The sequence below is a fragment of the Schistocerca cancellata genome, chromosome 1, assembly GCF_023864275.1.
Source record: "Schistocerca cancellata isolate TAMUIC-IGC-003103 chromosome 1, iqSchCanc2.1, whole genome shotgun sequence".
Lineage (NCBI taxonomy): Eukaryota > Metazoa > Arthropoda > Insecta > Orthoptera > Acrididae > Schistocerca > Schistocerca cancellata.
Window position 1 is genome coordinate 296235516 of NC_064626.1, and position 21156 is coordinate 296256671.

The 21156-nt window shown below is 42.6% G+C and overlaps 1 long non-coding RNA gene across 1 annotated transcript in view; it reads left to right on the top strand.

Moving 5' to 3' along the window:
* LOC126171814 (uncharacterized) overlaps nt 1-21156 on the top strand; it is a 579937-nt gene that overhangs the window by 13943 nt on the left and 544838 nt on the right. The gene's annotated exons all lie outside the window — the stretch shown is intronic.

The following is a 21156-nucleotide window of genomic DNA, read 5'->3' on the forward strand; positions in this document are numbered from 1 at the left end:
TCCGCCGAGATCAGCCGCACAGTCCATGACCGCAGCGCCTTTGACCGTTCGGCTAATCCCGCGTGGCTGATTTTCCTCAAAACTACATTTTTTGAATTTCAGGTACCATTATTTTCTAAACTAATTGCGTTAGAAATGTATAACTTGGTCAGTTTGTACTCAGGATGGTAATAAGTGCATTGATAACCACCAACTCAACAGAAACAGTTTTATAATAAATGTTGTATTTATAAAAGTGAAATTTTATTTGTGAAAGAATAAAAAAATTCTTCAAATCCATAAGAGATATTTTGTTCAGTCTACCTGTAAATGCACTCAAAAGCGTTACATACATTCAGTAAAAATTTTGCTTTTTTAACACTTACACTTCATTTGAGAAGTGTACCTATTTAGTGGGTGAAATAGCATTGCAAAATTGAAGTAAAAATTGCCTTCCGTCTTCCCTTAACTGCACTATTTGCAGATGACATACATTCGTTGGAGCTCTTTCCCGCCCGTTTTATTAGTGCACCGTTCGTTACTGGGATGTGCAATAGATATGAGTTTTATTTCATGTGCTTGTATCCTGTCTATCACATAAAGATAAATTCAGTGAAGAGTGTTTGTTGCATCTACATATTTTACGACGCGTTCAGTTTACGCATTTTATACTTTATTTGGATACGACCACTAGAGGTTCACGTCATTTTTATTCCTTCTACTGAAGATTAGTGTTGTGCTTACTGCGTGTAAGTAATTTTTAGTCTCTTTTAATCCAGATTTGTGTGACTACTGTAAAACACGTATTATGTTAGTGATTCGTTTAACCTTTTGTGCATATTACACTCCTGGAAATGGAAAAAAGAACGCATTGACACCGGTGTGTCAGACCCACCATACTTGCTCCGGACACTGCGAGAGGGCTGTACAAGCAATGATCACACGCACGGCACAGCGGACACACCAGGAACCGCGGTGTTGGCCGTCGAATGGCGCTAGCTGCGCAGCATTTGTGCACCGCCGCCGTCAGTGTCAGCCAGTTTGCCGTGGCATACGGAGCTCCATCGCAGTCTTTAACACTGGTAGCATGCCGCGACAGCGTGGACGTGAACCGTATGTGCAGTTGGCGGACTTTGAGCGAGGGCGTATAGTGGGCATGCGGGAGGCCGGGTGGACGTACCGCCGAATTGCTCAACACGTGGGGCGTGAGGTCTCCACAGTACATCGATGTTGTCGCCAGTGGTCGGCGGAAGGTGCACGTGCCCGTCGACCTGGGACCGGACCGCAGCGACGCACGGATGCACGCCAAGACCGTAGGATCCTACGCAGTGCCGTAGGGGACCGCACCGCCACTTCCCAGCAAATTAGGGACACTGTTGCTCCTGGGGTATCGGCGAGGACCATTCGCAACCGTCTCCATGAAGCTGGGCTACGGTCCCGCACACCGTTAGGCCGTCTTCCGCTCACGCCCCAACATCGTGCAGCCCGCCTCCAGTGGTGTCGCGACAGGCGTGAATGGAGGGACGAATGGAGACGTGTCGTCTTAAGCGATGAGAGTCGCTTCTGCCTTGGTGCCAATGATGGTCGTATGCGTGTTTGGCGCCGTGCAGGTGAGCGCCACAATCAGGACTGCATACGACCGAGGCACACAGGGCCAACACCCGGCATCATGGTGTGGGGAGCGATCTCCTACACTGGCCGTACACCACTGGTGATCGTCGAGGGGACACTGAATAGTGCACGGTACATCCAAACCGTCATCGAACCCATCGTTCTACCATTCCTATACCGGCAAGGGAACTTGCTGTTCCAACAGGACAATGCACGTCCGCATGTATCCCGTGCCACCAAACGTGCTCTAGAAGGTGTAAGTCAACTACCCTGGCCAGCAAGATCTCCGGATCTGTCCCACATTGAGCATGTTTGGGACTGGATGAAGGGTCGTCTCACGCGGTATGCACGTCCAGCACGAACGCTGGCCCAACTGAGGCGCCAGGTGGAAATGGCATGGCAAGCCGTTCTACAGGACTACATCCAGCATCTCTACGATCGTCTCCATGGGAGAATAGCAGCCTGCATTGCTGCGAAAGGTGGATATACACTGTACTAGTGCCGACATTGTGCATGCTCTGTTGCCTGTGTCTATGTGCCTGTGGTTCTGTCAGTGTGATCATGTGATGTATCTGACCCCAGGAATGTGTCAATAAAGTTTCCCCTTCCTGGGACAATGAATTCACGGTGTTCTTATTTCAATTTCCAGGAGTGTATTTGCTGCTGCTACCCACTTGAAAATGACCGAAAGGCTGAAACTGCAATAGTGGATTTTTGATAAACGTACAGTCATTGCCGAACTTGAAGTTTTTCAAAGCATTTCTACGAGTCTGTGAAGACACAGCAAATACAACTATGAATATATAGGAAGTGTCTATGTAACAGACAACTTTCGCGTTTCATCAGAGTGACCTTCCTCAGTTCTGTGTAAATAGTTGTTGGCAGCAGAGTTCTTTCGCGGAAGAAAGCTTTTAATGCCTGCGCCATTAGGTTGCAGGTAACGAAATGTTTCTGATGGTACATCCCTCCACCGTCAGATACAGCAATAAAGTTATATTCTGGGAGGTCACTCAGTTAGAAAACAGTTACGAAGTGCAGGAGCGATTTAATGTTGAACGGCCTCATAAAACTAGATGTGCGTAAGGGAGATGCGGCACAGAGATTAATCGACAGTGCTCCGAACGAAGCACATTTCCGTTCCTAAGGAGGTAGTTCATTCGATGGATTTTTTGAATGTTACACCCTAACCAATTTGCATTAAGGAAAGAGAAATTTGAAAATCAAGCTGCCGGCTTTTTCATGGTTTCCAGCAAACAAGATGCTACAAGAAGGAGCACGGCATAACGCCCTACTATTACCGATGTTTCGCATTAATGCGGAAAGCGTGAACTTAGAGCATTTGAAGCGGGAAACAACAGTCTCTCTTCCTACACGCCATCTGCGAATAAAACGGAAAGAAATAAAAGTACAAAGTCCTTTTAAATGAATGTCAGCAAAATTGTGTGTGAAGGCTGGTTCGAGGCACCTTTCCACACTGGTGTCTCGCGTGCAAGTCATATCATCTCTGCATCACTATGCAACCTACATCCATCTGAGCCTGCTTACTGTAGAAAAACCTTCGTCTCCCTTTATATTTTACACCTCCCACTCCTCCTTACCTTACTAAATTGGCGATTCCTCGACGCCTCACGATGTGTCCTGTAAACCACCCCCTTCTTTTAGTCAGGTTGTACCATAAATTTCGTTTCTTCCCAGTTTGATTCGGTACCAATTCAGCAGTTCCCCGATCTGCCCATGCAATCTTCAGCATTTTTCTTTAGCACCACGTTTCAAACGGTTTTATTCTCCATTTGCCTGTACTGTTTATCGTCCATGTTTCACTCCGTACAAGGCTACATCTCAATCAAATATTTGTTAAAGACTTCGCAACACTTAAATTTCTATTCGAAGTTAACAAATCTCTGTTTCAGCAACGCTGTCCTCGCTCTTGCCAGCATGCATTTTCAATCCTCTAGCTCTACTGAAGTATCACCTGATTTAATTCGACTACAGTCCACTATCCTTATTTCAGTTTCGTTGATGTTCATCTTTTAACAGCTTTTCAAGACCGTATCTCCTCCGTTCATGAGCTCTTCCACGTCCTTCGCAGCTCCTGATATAATTACACTGTCATCATCAAATCTCAACGTTTTTATTTATTCTCCCTGAATTTTAATTACATTTACCAATTTCTCCTTGCTTTCCCTTACTGCTTGCTCAGTTTACAGAGATAATAAGTTAATGATAGGTTACAACATTGTCTCACTCCCTTCGCAACTATTGCTCCCCTTTCATGTTCTTCGACTATTATAATTGCTGCTGATTTCTCTATAAGATGTAGATAGCCTTTCGTTATCTGTATTAAAGTTTTCGTATCTTCAGAATTTCAGAGAGTGTCTTCCAGTCAACATTAGGAAAATCATGGTAGGTGATATCGTCCTAAGAATTCGGTCTGCGTGTTTTGGCGCTCAGGTATTGTCATTTCAGTGGTTTTTAAAAGACATCATCATTACTTGGTAATGTTAAAATCATTAATTTGTTAAATCCATGATTAAAATGTGGTCTTTGTCCATTTTAAAGTGAGACACTGCAAAAATTTCATGCTTTAGCCTATGCGAAAATTTAAAAATGTTGTGATCAATGTATGTACATAACATTTTCGACATGGACCATATGATGACGACAGGTATTGAATAATCTTTTTAAATTTTGGGTAAAGCACCAAATTTTCGACATGTTCATTTGGAAACGCCGAATGAGCGAATCTACAGTTGTGGATTTCATATATAATTAGTTTTCACAACGAAGTTGACAATGATGTTTTTGAAACCTTTTTTGTGCCTAAACTCCGTCCAAGAGAATGTGATCATTTACGAGTAGAAATGTGAATACCCTCACTTAAAGATATCGAAGGGAAGAATATAACTCCATCATTGGCCATTTTAGTGACGACTGTAATGAAATTCTTGTCCAACTACCTAGATTCACGTTTCCTGCACGTTACTTAAATCGCAGCAGAGTAATGATTCAAAAATGATTCCTGAACAATACAAGACTTATTTTACTGACCCCTTTTCAACAGGTAACTATCATGATCCTTTTTTAGACTACCAGTTTTAAGCCATTGACTTCAAAGAATTTTTTTTGTGAAGAGTAACCAGCTGCTACTTAAGGGACACTGCAAGAAAATAAAATGAACTCATCGGTGAAGGTGCAAACCGGTATTTTTCATCTGTAAGTACATTTGAACGATAATGGAGGGAACGAAATTTATTTTAATTCTGTGATGAACTCCATTTACAGCTGCGCCTCCTTTGATCCCCAGTGTGAACTGCAAACGCTGCTGTTCTCTCGTAATTACTTTAGCTTTGTTGACGTACCTCGCAGTTCGCACCAAATATCTTCATCAGTTTCATTTAAGAACTTCGATAAATGATAAATGTGTTTAATTGTGAACATCCCAATTAGCGGTGTTGTAAGTGAACACATGTCCATTTCTATTTGTCGGGAGCTCGCTGCTTTGGTGAGAGCTGTTTTGTGCAAATTGTCTCTCGTGTTTCTATTATCCGTGCATATAATATGGTCGTTGCAGTTACGTTGGTGCGCTAAGGAAACAGAATTCTTTGCCATTAATTGTTGTTTTCGTTATTGCTCATTGATTCTCTTCATTTTCCATGCTGACACCAAGTAGCACAATTTGCTTCGGAGTAGCGGACATTGTGACGTGTTTAGGGTCCCTTGGCTTGTACTAGCTCGTACGAGTCGTGAATGGATCAGCTGATCAGTTCAACGATTTCCTTATCGTTATTGGTTTAAAATTAACATCGCGGAGTGGCGCGTTTCGCTTGCGCGAGCGAAATATTTACTTCTTGACTTCCGTTGCTCCATGACGAGCAAAGAAAATTAAGAAAATCGGAATGTGACGGGACTTTGTTGCGAGACAAGATAACGAGAGGACGTGTAGGAAATGTGCGCAATGAAACAGTCATTGTTAGCCGCCATATTGTATAATTTGTGTTTTTTTGAGATTCACAAACGATATGTAACGTTAATGTGGAGTTAAGTAAAGGCCATAATACAGTATTCTGCATTTCAAAGGTAATTACACGTATTTAATTTTGATCAAAGTATTCTGTGGTGAATTGTTATGTACGAGGTGCATTTAAGTTCTAAGGCCTCCGATTTTTTTTCTAATTAACTACTCACCCGAAATCGCCCAACAGACGTACACATTTTTCACAACGCTGACGACATGATTCCATGGCAGCGGCGAAGGCTTCTTTAGGAGTCTGTTTTGACCACGGGAAAATCGCTGAGGCAATAGCAGCACTGCTGGTGAATGTGCGGCCACGGAGAGCGTCTTTCATCGTTGGAAAAAGCCAAAAGTCACTAGGAACCAGGTCAGGTGAGTAGGGAGCATGAGGAATCACTTCGAAGTTGTTATCATGAAGAAACTGTTGCGTAACGTTAGCTCGATGTGCGGGTGCGTTGTCTTGGTGAAACAGCACACGCGCAGCCCTTCCATGACGTTTTTGTTGCAGTGCAGGAAGGAATTTGTTCTTCAAAACATTTTCGTAGGATGCACCTGTTACCGTAGTGCCCTTTGGAACGCAATGGGTAAGGATTACGCCCTCACTATCCCAGAACATGGACACCATCATTTCTTCAGCACTGGCGGTTACCCGAAATTTTTTTGGTGGCGGTGAATCTGTGTGCTTCCATTGAGCTGACTGGCGCTTTGTTTATGGATTGAAAAATGGCATCCACGTCTCATCCATTGTCACAACCGGCGAAAAGAAAGTCCCATTCATGCTGTCGTTGCACGTCAACATTGCTTGGCAACATGCCACATGGGCAGCTGTGTGGTCGTCCGTCAGCATTCGTGGCACCCACCTGGATGACACTTTTCGCATTTTCAGGTCGTCATGCAGGATTGTGTGCACAGAACCCACAGAAATGCCAACTCTGGAGGCGATCTGTTCAACAGTCATTCGGCGATCCCCCAAAACAATTCTCTCCACTTTCTCAATCATGTCGTCAGACCGGCTTGTGCGAGCCCGAGGTTGTTTCGGTTTGTTGTCACATGATGTTCTGCCTTCATTAAACTGTCGCACCCACAAACGCACTTTCGTCACATCCATAACTCCATCACCACATGTCTCCTTCAACTGTCAATGAATTTCAATTGGTTTCACACCACGCAAATTCAGAAAACGAATGATTACACGCTGTTCCAGTAAGGAAAACGTCGCTATTTTAAGTATTTAAAACAGTTCTCATTCTCGCCGCTGGCGGTAAAATTCCATCTGCCGTACGGTGCTGCCATCTCTGGGATGTATTGACAATGAACGCGGCCTCATTTTAAAACAATGCGCATGTTTTTATCTCTTTCCAGTCCGGAGAAAAGAAATCGGAGGCCTTAGAACTTGAATGCACCTCGTACTACAAGCTTGTATAGGACTTCGAACATTTGGTTGTCCATGTTTGCTGTAGAACACGCTTCATTAACACGATCAAAAGCAAAGAGAAAGCTTTCTCTGCTAAAACGAATTCATTACACTCCCAGACAATCATTGAATGACCAAATGCAAATGGCAGTGTTCCAATTTAAGAAGATCCTGTAGAAGTTTTCTTTCTTTTACATTTCAAGAATTTTACAGGCGTCGTCTGCGGTGGCCGAGCGGTTATAGGCGCTTCAGTCCGGAACCGCGCGACTGCTGTGGTCGCAGGTTCGAATCCTGCCTCGGGCATGGATGTGCGTGATGTCCTTAGGTTAGTTAGGTTTAAGTAGTTCTAAGTTCTAGGGGGATTATGACCTCAGCAGTTGAGTCCCATAGTACTCAGAGCCATTTTTGAGAACACATTTGACGTCTTAGTAACAAATGACGAGCATCAAAAGGAATACAGAATTAGTGAACACAGGGTTGCCGTAGCGAGACCGAATATTGTAACACCTAAATCCTCCAAAAATTAACGAAGAATATACCTCTTCAGAAAAGCAAATGAAATTTCGGAGTACGCTGATGCAATAATTCCATACTTAACAATCATATTCAACCGTTCATTCGACGAAAGGTCCGTATCTAAAGACTGGAAAGTTGTACAGGTCACACCAATATTCAAGAAGCGTAGTAGGAGTAATCCACTAAATTATAGGCCCTTATCATTAACGTCGATATGCAGTAGGATTTTGGAACATATATTGTGTTCGAACATTATGAATTACCTCGAAGAGAGAGATTTATTGACATACAGTCAACACGGATTTAGAAAACATTGTTCTTGTGAAACACAACTAGCTCTTTACTCACATGAAGTGTTGAGTGCTGTTGACAACGGATATCAAATTGATTCCGTATTTTTAGATTTCCAAAAGGCTTTTGACACTGTACCACACAAGCGGCTTTTAGTGAAATTGAGTGCTTACAGAATATCGTCTCAGTTATGTGACTGGATTCGTGATTTCCAGTCAGATAGATCACAGTTCGTAGTAACTGACGGAAAGTCATCGAGTAAAACAAAAATGATTTTCCACCATTCCTCAAGGTAGTGTTATAGGCCCTCTACTGTTCCTTCTCTATATAAACAATTTAGGAGACAGTCTGAGCAGCCATCTAAGGTTGTCTGCAGATAATGCTGTCAAATTGATTTGTCGTTTATCGTTTAGTGAAGTCGCCAGAAGATCAAAATAAATTGCCAAACGATTTAGAAAAGATATCTCTATAGTGCGAAAATGATGGTCTTTCTTTTGAACTACTATGTGTGTCTGCATCCTATATTCCACTCCAGTGCGAGACACATTCGTCGAGTATACTCACCCGATTTCGAAAGAGTTTTGTGGTGAGAACAATCACAAAATTTCAGTGCGCGCATTGTGGTGGGAACTGGAGAATAATGAAAGAACCTCTGACTACATGAGATATCTAGATCCTTTGACGTAAGGAAGAAGTACAAGATTGTACGCAGTGTGGGAGATAAACCCTAAACCCGTCAGTTGAGGACGATACGTTCGGCGGTGATGCATTTGGCCTCAAATCTGCATTCATTCCATATTCATTCGCAACAACAGATGGAATACATTGCAGTTCTCTAACACAAATCAGAATCATTCAAACAATGCGGATGTACACTCGCATCTGCGCAAAGAACTTGACCAGAAGAGCAATGGCAGTTCTCACAAGGTTGTTAAAACTCATCACGAGGTCGGTATTAACCCTGCTGTTCTGTTCGGGTCTATATGACCCGAAACGAATATGAACGTTATTTTACATTATGTAAATACCAATATATATTTATGAAACTTTGTGACTTTGTCTGAAAATGGATGAGCAGCATGTGTTTTAAAAGGTTTTAAAAAAGTTTAAGAAGTTTGGGCTTCAACTGTAATAGTTGCATATGTAATGTTCGGGTCATAATGACCCGACACAAATATGTTTAGTGTAACTCGTATTTATTTCTAAAATCTGGAAATGGCGAAAATTATTTTTGTTGTGTTGTGTGGGAATAGTGACTGCATCATTCCAACTTACTCTCAACAATCACCTAAAGCTCCATGCGTTCACAACAATGGGCTTGTTTGTTGCTTTCCCCAGGAAATAATAATTGGCAGTTCTCAATAATTGGAATGCTTTGTTTCTGCCCAGTTTGACTTGTGACACCATGGCGATGAGACCATTGAATGATCGTGAGTTGGAAGAAATAGTAAATGCCTCACCAGATGAAGGATCACTTTCTGAGTTTGAAGATCACATCAGCAATGCATCTGAAAGCGAGTGTTCCGATGACAGTTACGACAGTCCACAGCCCATACAAAATAGTGTAGAGACTTTTCTTTCTAAAAATGGGAATATAGAATGGCAGTTGCATCCACCAGCACAACATGGTCGCCTACCAGCTTCGAACATCATCAAGAGTACCCCAGGAGTTACCAGGTATGCAGTCAGCAGAATATCTGATGTAAAATGTTCATTTGAAGCAGTATTTCACACAGCGCTTCAAAATGAAATAATAGAGATGACAAATATTGAAGGGCAGCGAGTTTATGGTGAACAGTGGACAGATATTGATGGTTCTGTTTTCCATGCATACTTAGGACTCTTACTCCTAGCGGGTGTATATCGATCTCATGGGGAGTCTACAAAAAGTTTGTGGGATAAAGATACTGGGCGAAACATATTTCGAGCAACCATGTCTCATGAAACATTCTGTAAGATATCACGTGTCCTGCGATTTGACAAGAAATCTACTAGAGAGGAAAGACGACGTACTGACAAACTTGCCGCAATTCGTAGTATTTGGGAGAAGTGGGTAGAGGTCCTTCCTAAACTGTATAATCCAGGAGAAAATGTTACTGTTGACGAGCAGTTAGTAGCATTTAGAGGTCGCTGTCCATTCAAGCAGTATATCCCAAGTAAACCGGCAAAATATGGGATCAAAATATGGACCATGTGTGACAGCAAAACTTCATACGTACTGAAAGCCCAAATTTATACAGGAAAGGTGAGTGGAGCGGCACCAGAAAGAAATCAGGGAATGAGGGTGGTATCTGATCTCACTTCTGAGTTACGTGGTCAGAATATCACGTGTGACAACTTTTTTACGTCGTACAATTTGGGGCAGCTGCTTCTGAAAAGGAAATTGACTATGTTGGGAACTATACGGAAAAATAAGCCGGAGCTTCCACACAAAATGACCAACAAGGAGGTACACAGCTCTTCATTTTACTTCACAAATGACACTACTGTGGTTAATTATATTCCTAAGAGACACAAGAATGTTGTACTTATGAGCACTCTCCACCATGATGCGGAAATCAGTGACAGGGCTGATAAGAAGCCAAAAATGATTTTGGACTATAATTCAACCAAAGGTGCTGTAGACACGCTTGATCAGTTATTAGGTACATATACATGCAAACGAAAAAGTAATAGGTGGCCAATGATAGTTTTCTACAATATTCTTGATGTTTCTGCTTATAATGCATACGTTTTGTGGATTTCGGTTGACCCTAATTGGAATGCAAGCAAATTGACTAGAAGGAGAATATTCTTGGAGGAACTTGGAAAGTCACTGATAAAAGAACATATTGCATCAAGAACGCATTTCCCAAGAACAGAAGATTCTTTGAGAATGGTCACAAGCATCCAAAACCCGAATGATGTGGGTGGTGTGTCAGAATCGGTAACAACAAGAAAATCTACAAAACGTGCACGCTGTAAGTTCTGTCCATCAAGTAATGACAATAAAACAAACATGGTGTGTGGAAAATGTAGTAAACATATTTGCAAGAAACATGTAACCTACTTGTGTCCACAGTGCAAGCAGTAAGAAAAGAACTGTAGTATTTTATAAGATGATTGTATTGAAAATTCTGTTGTTTCAAATTTATGTGAATACTTGTGCCTAAACTACAATCAGTAAGAAGAGAGGATTCTAAAGTTGTAGTGCTTTCTATGTTGGAATGTAATAAAAAAACTGTAGTGTGTTCTGTACTGTAGTGTGCTCTAAGATGAATATCTGTAATGACAACTGTCTGTTGTTAGAAAATGTCAATACTTACGTCTAAACTGTCAACAATAAGAATAGAAGTATGGAAAAACTGTAGTGCTTTCTAAGTTGAATGCCTGTAATGGAAACTGTCTGTTGTTTCAAATTTATGTGCATATTTAAATGAAAAATATCCCTCAATAAAGTTGTATGCATTGTTATTATTATTATTATTACCATTATTATTATTATTATTATTATTATTATTATTACTAACAAGGTACTGGAATAGAACAACAATGTCGATAGCTAAAACTGTACCAAAATTTATGTTTCTAAAGCATTTTGATATGTCGGGTCATATTGACCCGAACAGTATATATGTCAAGTAAAAGTGAACAGAACAGCAGGGTTAACTTAGGTTTGAGAACTTTTGCACATTCACTCAGATGAGCGGTGTGCTTCTGCCGAATTGTATATCAGTTTACAATTAATGCATTACACTATTTACAGTTAAATAGGGTTGCCCTTTTTACAGTTACAAAACAACTTTATCTCTGTTTCCTAGTTAATGGCACGAATATTTTATTGTAATACGAGGCCTACCATAAAGACAGGCCGCGACGCATGCGTCACGGAGGTAGGCCGAGCTCGCTCGCTCAACTCAGCAGAAAAACTGCGTTTCTACGGCTGTTAACTCGTAAATGGGTGTACATGTACAAACGAGAATCGCATTTTCTACTGTAATCCATTATTATGGGATGTTACTGCCTACAATGGTAGAAAGTGCATTGGCCTACTAATAATTTGTTACGGCAGTACAATAAAATTAAAATCATTTCAGAACGATTATCTGTTGCATAAGGCACCACATCTTGTCTGAAATGAGGACTGTTACGCAGAAGAGACTAAATGCTACCAACAAGTCGTTATACAACTTCGTCGAGAAGTGATCTTAAAGTAAGACTTCATAATAGCAGATTCCAGTAGAATACGCAATTATCGTTAGTACATACATGCCCAGTTGCATTTTAACGAGTTTAGAAACGCATTTTGTTTGCTGAGTCGAGGGAGCGAGCGAGCTCTGACCTGCCTTCGTGACGTACATGCTTACTCGTGTGCCTCGATTCTAATAAGTATGGCACCAAAGGAATGTTACATTCCTGGGAACACAAGCGCTAGCACGGAGCTGATTGGTACTGGACAGCTTTCCGAAAAACAACATTCTTATCATATTTATAGTGGTTTGAAAAAAGAAATTGACAATAAAATGGACAAAGAATAAGAAAAGGTCTAGAAAGGAACATCAAAGAATCGGTAGTAACAGAAAGAAACCATTCCAAGAATGAAATACTAAATTTAGATGTGTTTCGAAGCAGAAGAAATACGGAATCGGAACTACTTGGAGAGAAGACAGGAAAAGACATCGGGAGGAGATGAGACAGTACTGGAAAAATAGCAAACATCAAAGAACGAATAGTAACTGAAGTTATTACGTGGTGTTAGCTAGTCAATACGATGACAAATAAAATGATGCATAATTTACTATACCCCACAACAAACAAAAAAGTACTATCGCATGACTTGGTTATGGGTTTACCAGTACATTTTTAGTATACCAATCTACGTTAATGCAGTGTTCATATTGCTGTACGTTCAGATGTTCAACAGTCACACCGTATACTTCCTCTGGCATTTTACGCGTTTTTTTAAAGGAAAAGTGGTAGTTGGGAGAGATGCTTCTATTCAGATATAAAACTAAATAGCAAATGCTTTTGCACTAATACCCTCTACGAAAAAAAATAAAGAAAGCTACTCACCACGAAGGAATATCCGAATCGCACGGAAATCGGTACATGTGACCTACATGTACAAACAAACAAATTACTACTATTTCAGAAAAATTGGATGATTTATCCCAGAGAAAGAGCTTCACAAATTGAGCAAATCAATGATGCGTTGGCCCACCTCTGGTCCTTATTCAATGGGTTATTCGGCTTGGTATTGATTAATAGAATTGTTGGATATCCTCCTGAGGGATATTGTGCCAAATCCTGTCCAGCAGGCGCTTTAGATCGTCAAAATCCGGAGCTGGTTGGAGGGTCCTGCACATAATGCTCCACACGTTCACAATTGGGGAGAGGTACAGCGACCTAGGTGGCCAAGCTCGGGGTTTTGACGATCTAACACGCCAATTGGACAGAATTCGTCAAGTTAATCCTCAGGAAAACATCCAGCAACTCTGTCAGTCAAAGCTAAGCCGAACAGTGGACCTAGGGATGTTTAGGAATGTGGAAATCTCTCGTACAGACGTATGACACAAGTGACACCCAATCACCTGGCCACGTTCGAAGTCCGTGAGTTCCGCGGAGCGCCCCATTCTGCTCTCTGACGATGTCTAATGACTATTGAGGTCACTGATATGGAGTAGCTGGCAGTAGCTGCAGCACAATGTACCTAATATGAAAACTCATGTTTGTGGGGGTGTCCAGATACTTTTGATCACATAGTGTATTTGAACAAGTCCATCACTCGCACACAGACAGATCCTGATCTCATTACGGAAGACAACAGAGCCCAATTCTACTCTCCAGTCGATTCTTTCGCGACTCCAGGGAAGCAGTTCTTTGCATTGTCGTGGTATCAGTGGTAATCTGGCAAGAGACACACGTGATCTTAGTTCTGCTGCAAGCGGACGGTTCCCGATGGTTCGTAATGACACAGCAGTGCAGTTTCTTCCCTGGATGATGATCGATCTGTCACGACTTGTCGCGCTGTGCGTCGATCTTGACGTGCGGGCGTCAAGAATCTTGTCTACATGCGTGGGAATGTTCCACAGACCACTGCTGAAATCAACGACACCACACCGATGCATTGTGCCCAGCAATCGATATGTGCATTCAGCTTCCTGTTCGCTCACACCCCTTTCAATTGGCTGAAGCTGTTGAACATTAGCACGTACTCTTCGCCAATGCATAGTTGTATTCCAGAATTAATATTGCACACACTGTTCACCTCGAATCTCAGCATAGCTACCTCAAAGAGACCCAGAACGGAAGGAGCAAGTACAAGCGTTCTGAGGGATATGTGATCGCCGATGACCGTGACAGCGGAATTGTTAACTCTGCAATCCCCTCAGTATGCACATATTACATTCTGATGCTACTGAACACTCTCCTTCAGGGTGGTGAATGTCTTCGGTGTGAGTGCAGTTGTAGGAAATGCTTTTGCAGCTATGATATTCATCGGAAGGATCGTAAGGAAATGTAATTCAACTACGATAGAAGATGTTTACACAGACATCGTTGAAAAGATTCTTGAATGTTACAAGTCTAACTGGATCACTTTCCAGCTGAGACTAATAGAGGAGATGGAGAAGATATAGAGAAGAACGGCGCGTTTCATTAGGCGCTTTTTTAGTAAGCGAGAGAACGTTAGGAAGATGTTTATTAAATTCCTGTGATAGGTGTTTCAAGAGAGGCGTTGTGCCTCACGGAGAAGTTTGCTTTTAAAAGAGTGAGAAGTGTTAGGCAACATATGACTTCCTCCGCACATACATATCGCGAGATCACCGAGACCCGGAAGTTACAGATCAAACACTCCGTGTTTGGCATTCCACTGGCCATTCGCACATGGGTCGAGCAAGAGCAGGAAATGACGTTGGTAACAGAAATACCTCGAGCCAGACACCGTAAGGCGTTTTGCAAATTGTAGAGTTAGATGCAGAATATAGAGCGTTGTTTTTCAGATAACGAATCTACAAACAGTGGAACAACGTGAAAGGCTTTCATATCAAATTTCTGTTTCAAGTTCACAATATGTGGGCGTTACCTTTTTCATACACCAGCATTGCAAAATTTGTATGTCCGTTGTGCAAAGATAACGAGCTATTTTCAACCACGTTTATCACGCAGGAGAGAATGTCGAGGGGGGGGGGGGGCTTGCTGTTCTATTTCTCAATTGTTTAGTAGTCGCTGGCTCGTTATTCCGTGACTGTTGAATTATAGTGATGGTAATTGCTTTCTTCACTGATATCAATAGCTAACATTTGGGTTTCAGGATTAAGAAAGTATTCCATGGTTTTATGCAATATTTTCGACAAATATTGCCAGCACTAGGAAAAAGAGTGAATTGTGGTCTTTTGAAATGGTGTAATGTATTTTTATAGTTGCTGCGAGTTCAGTAACGCAGGAACACAGAAAAACTTATAAATGTTCAGTGTTACTCGATACGTAGAACAGAAACTGTATATGTTTCTTGGGATCGCCAGACTTCTGACTGGTTTGATTGGGCCCGCCACGAATTCCTCTACTGTGCCAACCTCATCATCTCAGTGTTGAATTTAAGGGGCTCTCACACTCTACTGCGCAATAGTGTCGACCGCCTGAGAGTGATATGACTGTGATGGACATGGCAGAGCTTTAAAAATATTGACGCTCGCTCAAAACAGTTCGCAGCTTATTGTACCGTGTACGGGAGACATTATGTAATAAATGGCACGTGATCTGCAGATGTGCAAAGAACGGCGCAATTGCTGAAGTACATTTTGGAGATTAGTTTGATTACATGTTTAATAGTTATCCAGCAACTGGCTGTAGAAACATTCGACAGAAAATGTGAGGTGCAGCGAAATAACACTGCAACTGCTTATTTGTTCATTTCAGGAGCATGAATTATTTATGGCAGTAATACATAACAGCACTAGCTACCGATACTCTGCAATAATCTATCTTTCTCTTTGTAGGTTTACAGATCGCTTCCAGCATTGTGGAAAGTGAAATCTAACGAGCATATGAACAGTATTTTTTATCTGTAAATAAGGTGTACGAAGCTCAATGGAAGATTCCTTGTAAATCCTTAAGAAATTTCGATAGTCGTCCGGCTCTGCTGCAAGTTCTTTTGCAAGTTTAGTATAGCTACGTGTAGAACGCCTCCCAAGCCACTTTTTCGTTCATCGCCGCTTCCTTTTGTTTTTCTTTTTGCAGCAAGTAGCCATTGCAATCGCAGTACATGCGAGATGCGAGTTCTAACATCACAGAGTTCCGGCATATTCGTTACAAAGGCAGAGTTCCAACTTACATCTTCCGGACGTAAATACTGCGCTCCAGTATAATATGACCATCGCCTACGTTCGACATCAGCCTGCAACAGTGACTCACAGACGACAGGTGGCAGCACTGACAGTGACCGAGCGAGGTGGCGCAGTAGTCAGCACACTGAACTCGCATTAGGGAGGACGACGGTTCAAACCGGCTTCCGCCCATCCTGATTTAGGTTTCCCGTGATTTCCCAAAATCGCTTCAGCCAAATGCCGGGAAGGTTCCTTTGAAAGGGCACGGCCGAGTTCCTTCCCCATCCTTCCCTAATCCGGTGGGACCGATGACCTCACTCCCTCCCCAAAATCAGCCAACCAACTAACAGTGGAAGATACGAGGGTCACTCCAAAAGAAATGCACACTATTTTTGTAAAGATACAGTTTCCATTGTGCATGTGTGAAAGTTTTACAGTGTGTAGATACATCCTTCCGGCCTGTTTTCAAACTTAGTTCAACCTGTTCCCGTGAGTGGCGCCGTCACAGCATGTCTTCAAGATGGCTGCTACACTTGACGTTCGTCAGAAGCAATGTGCTGTCATAGAGTTCCTGTGCTGTGAAAATGAGCCAGTGGGAAACATCCACCAGAGATTGAAAAAGTTGTATGTCGATCGCAGTACAGTTAGTCGATGGGCAAGCAGGTTACGTGATGAAAGCGGGCACGGCAATATTGAGGATTGTCCTCGCAGCGGCAGGCCTCGTTCTGCACACACTCCAGACAATGTGCAGAGAGTTAAATAATTGGGACCGCTGACAGACGCATCACAGTGGACGAATTGTCACGCTACGTTGGGGTAGGGGAAGGAAGTGTTTGTAGAATACTGAAAGTGTTGGCGTTAAAAAAGGTTTTTGCCAGGTGGGTTCCCAGGATGTTGACAGTGGCTCACAAAGAAACAAGAAAAACGGTATGCAGCGAACTTTTGGAACAATATGAGAATGGTGGAGATGAATTTCTTGGAAGAATTGTGACAGGTGGTGAAACATGGCTCCATCATTTTTCACCAGAGGCGAAGAGGCAATCAATGGAGTGGCATCATGCAAACTCACCCAAGGAAAAAAAAAAAAAAAATACAAAACCACACCTTCTGCTGGAAAAGTTATGGCTACGGTGTTTTCGATTCCGAAGGACTCTTGCTTGTGGACATCATGCCAAGTGGAACCACCATAAATTCTGACGCATATGTGACGACACTGAAGAAACTTCAAGTCGTGTTCGACCACATCGGCAAAAGCAGGATGTTTTGCTGTTGCTCGACAATGCACGGCCACATGTTAGTCAAAAAACCATGGAAGCGATCACAAAACTCAGATGGAAAGGTTTGAAGATGATGACTCCCTTGTGCACGCTGCCAAACAGTGGCTCCAACAGGTTGGTCCAGAATTTTACCGTGCGGGTATACAGGCACTGGTTCCAAGATGGCGCAAGGCAGTTGAGAGGGATGCAAATTATGTGGAGAAATGAAAATATCGTTTCTAAAGGGTGTATTTACACACTGTAAATAAAAAAAGGAGTTTTTAAAAAATAATGTGCATTTTTTTCGGATTGACCCTCGTATATGCAGTGTGTGCGGGGACACGGAAAACAGTGCAGTCGTTGTAATGCGTAAAGGGAGTGATTTATCTGACGTCCAAAGGGGCCAAGGATGGAAGCTTCTCCGAAACGGTTAAGTTTGTAAACTGTTTGTGTGACACCGTGGTTAAAGTGTAAATGAGTTTATACAAAACGGGCACGGGGGCTACAGTGGTGCATCTCCGGCCGTAGATGAAAGGGGTGAACGACGCTGTGGAGGTGTGGAGCGGCGCATAGAAGCGCAGCTGCTGAGACATGTAACTAACTTCCAGATGAACCGAGGGGCTACGAACAGTGTCTCCTCAACGAACGTTTAGCGAACGTTGCTGCGTATGGGACTCTCCAGTGTTATGGGTGCGTGCATTTCGTGTATCTACGTCGACTGCTGCTCATCGGCGACAAAACTGGAATCTGCAAGGCAACAGCCGTTCATTGACGTAAGTGGACGTCGACTGAGAAGCGACAGGTGGCCTTTTCAGGTGAATCACGTTTTGTGCTCCATCGGACAGATGGTCGCTGGCGTTTACGACATGGAACATCTGAAACCTCGCAACAATCGTCGGAAGGTTCCACGCCGGAGGAGGGATCGTTAGGATCTCGGGATTGTTTTCAAGCTTTCCCTGGGTGGTCTCGTCATACCGGAAGCGACAATAGATCAACACAAGTTTGCATTTATTCTTGGGGATTATGTAACCCCTTGAATCCAGTTTGTTTTTCCTCGGCGCAATGGCATCTGTTAGCAGGACAATGCTGCGTGTCATACAGCTCGCAGTGTACGTGCGTGGATCGAAGGGCAGAAGAATGAATTTGTCGTACTCCCTGGTTATCCGACTCTCCGGATTTAAACATAATGAGAATCTATGGGAGCACCTCGATCGGGTTATACACGGCGTGGATCCTCAAGCGAAAAGCGTAGCGCAGCTGTCCACGGAACTGGGATCGGGATGCCTCCACATCCCTGTCTACACCTTCTGCAGCCTCACTGACTCCAGTCGCAGCACTTCGCATCCCAAACGTGATTAATCAGGCTTTTCACAGGTGGTCACATTGAATCGACTGGACAGTATATTGTGCAGTTCTTGGCCTCGCACTTCCTTTGATACATGACACAATATTATTGCACATCAAATGTGAAGCGTGTGATGGCTCCGCCCTTTAACACCAAGTTGTTGTTGCGGTCTTCCGTCCTGAGACTGGTTTGATGCAGCTCTCGATGCTACTCTATCCTGTGCAAGCTGCTTCATCTCCTAGTATCTACTGCAACCTACATCCTTCTGAATCTGTATAGTGTATTCATCTCTTGGTCTTCCTCTACGATTTTTACACTCCACGCTGCCCTCCAATACTAAATTGGTGATCCCTTGATGCCTCAGAACGTGTCCTACCAACCGATCCCTTGTTGTAGTCAAGTTGTGCCACAAACTCCTCTTCTCCCCAATTCTGTTCAATACCTCCTCATTAGTTATGTGATCTACCCAACTAATCTTCAGCATTCTTCTGTAGCACCACATTTCGAAAGCTTCTATTCTCTTCTTGTCCAAACTATTTCTCATCCATGTTTCACTTCCGTACATGGCTACACTCCATACAAACACGTTCAGAAACAACTTCCTGACACTTAAATCTATACTCGATGTTAACAAATTTCTCTTCTTCAGCAATGCTTTCCTTGCCCTTGCCAGTCTACATTTTATATCCTCTCTACTTCGACCATCCAGTTATTTTGCTCCCCAAATAGCAAAACTCCTTTACTACTTTAAGTGTCTCATTTCCTAAGCTAATTCCCTCAGCATCACCCGACTTAATTCGACTACATTCCATAATCCCCGTTTTGCATCTGTTGATGTTCATCTTATATCCTCCTTTCAAGACACTGTCCATTCCGTTCAACTGCTCTTCCAAGTCCTTTGCTGTCTATGACAGAATTACAATGTCATCGGCGAACCTCAAAGTTTTTATTTCTTCTCCATGGATTTTAATAACTACTCCGAATTTTTCTTTTGTTTCCTTTACTGCTTGCTCAATATACAGATTGAATATCATCGGGGATAGGCTACAACCCTTCCCAACCACTACTTGCCTTTCATGCCCCTCGACTCTTATAACTGCCATCTGGTTTCTGTACAAATTGTAAATGGTCTTTCGCTATATGTATTTTACCCCTGCCACCTTCAGAATTTGAAAGAGAGTATTCCAGTCAACCTTGTCAAAAGCTTTCTCTAAGTCTACAAATGCTAGAAATGTAGGTTGCCTTTCCTTAATCTTTCTTCTAAGGTAAGCCGTAAGGTCAGTATTGCCTCTCATGTTCCAATATTTCTACGGAATCCAAACTGATCTTCCCCGAGGGCTGCTTCTACCAGTTTTTCCATTCGTCTGTTAAGACACCCAACGTACTCAATTATTTTCTGAATACATTGCAACTGTTTTTCCCTACTGGTTTTTCTCTGTACGGCTGCCTCTAATACTATGGAATTAATTTTCTGATGTCTTGACGCAACTCCTTGCCTCCTGTCCCTTTTTCTACTCAGTATTTTCCAAGTATTCCTTTCCTCGCCGATTCTGTGGAAGACCGCCTCATTCCTCTTCTTATCAGTCTATCTACTTTCAGCATCCTTCTGTAACACAACATCGCAAACGATTCGAATCTGGTTTAAGGATAAAGAAAGCAAAGACGAAGTTGATGAAGAATAATACAAAGCAGGATAACGACATGCTCAAAATGAACAGTGTGAATAATGCAGTTGTGAAAGCAATTTCATATGTAGGAAGCAAGACCTCGAAGGACCGCCGTTTGCAAAGGCGAAGAAAGGTATTTTCAATAAAAGAGCTGTAGTGCTGTCAGATGTTTATATGGAAATGAGCGAGAAATTCTTGAAACTTTACGTCTGGTACACAGTTGAGTCACGCCGTTTCCCGCGCGAGTGTAGAACACATAGTGCCTGCGTTCGTGATCAGTCGCGGTATCCGAGGTTATTCTAAGTCCGTAATGACATCATCCGGATTGCGCGATGCTTTATAAGCAACGACATACTCGAGTGTTTAGTAGGTCGTCAAAAAGCGTCCTCGGCGTGTTCATCGTGTGTGTAGATTGCGTCCTACCGTCTGCAAACGACTTTGTGATGTAGAAATTGAATTTAATATTGTTACGCTATTACCGCTTATCGGCTATTGTTTCGCGGTCTTGCTGTGTATCGTGGTGTGGAATTTGATTTTGTGTTGACGATTATTGGTGTTCATGGTGACAAGGACTGTGCTACTGTCGCATGTGTTCGTGTCTCTAAGAATAACACCGTTGGTGTTACTGCAGTGGGAAACTTTCCTCCCAGAGATCTCGCTCACAAGATTTTGATGTTGTCCGGGACTGTGTGGTCATACTCTGCTACCGCAAGTGCATCTGTTGCTGTTGATAAACCATTACGTATTCGTACTGGACGTAGT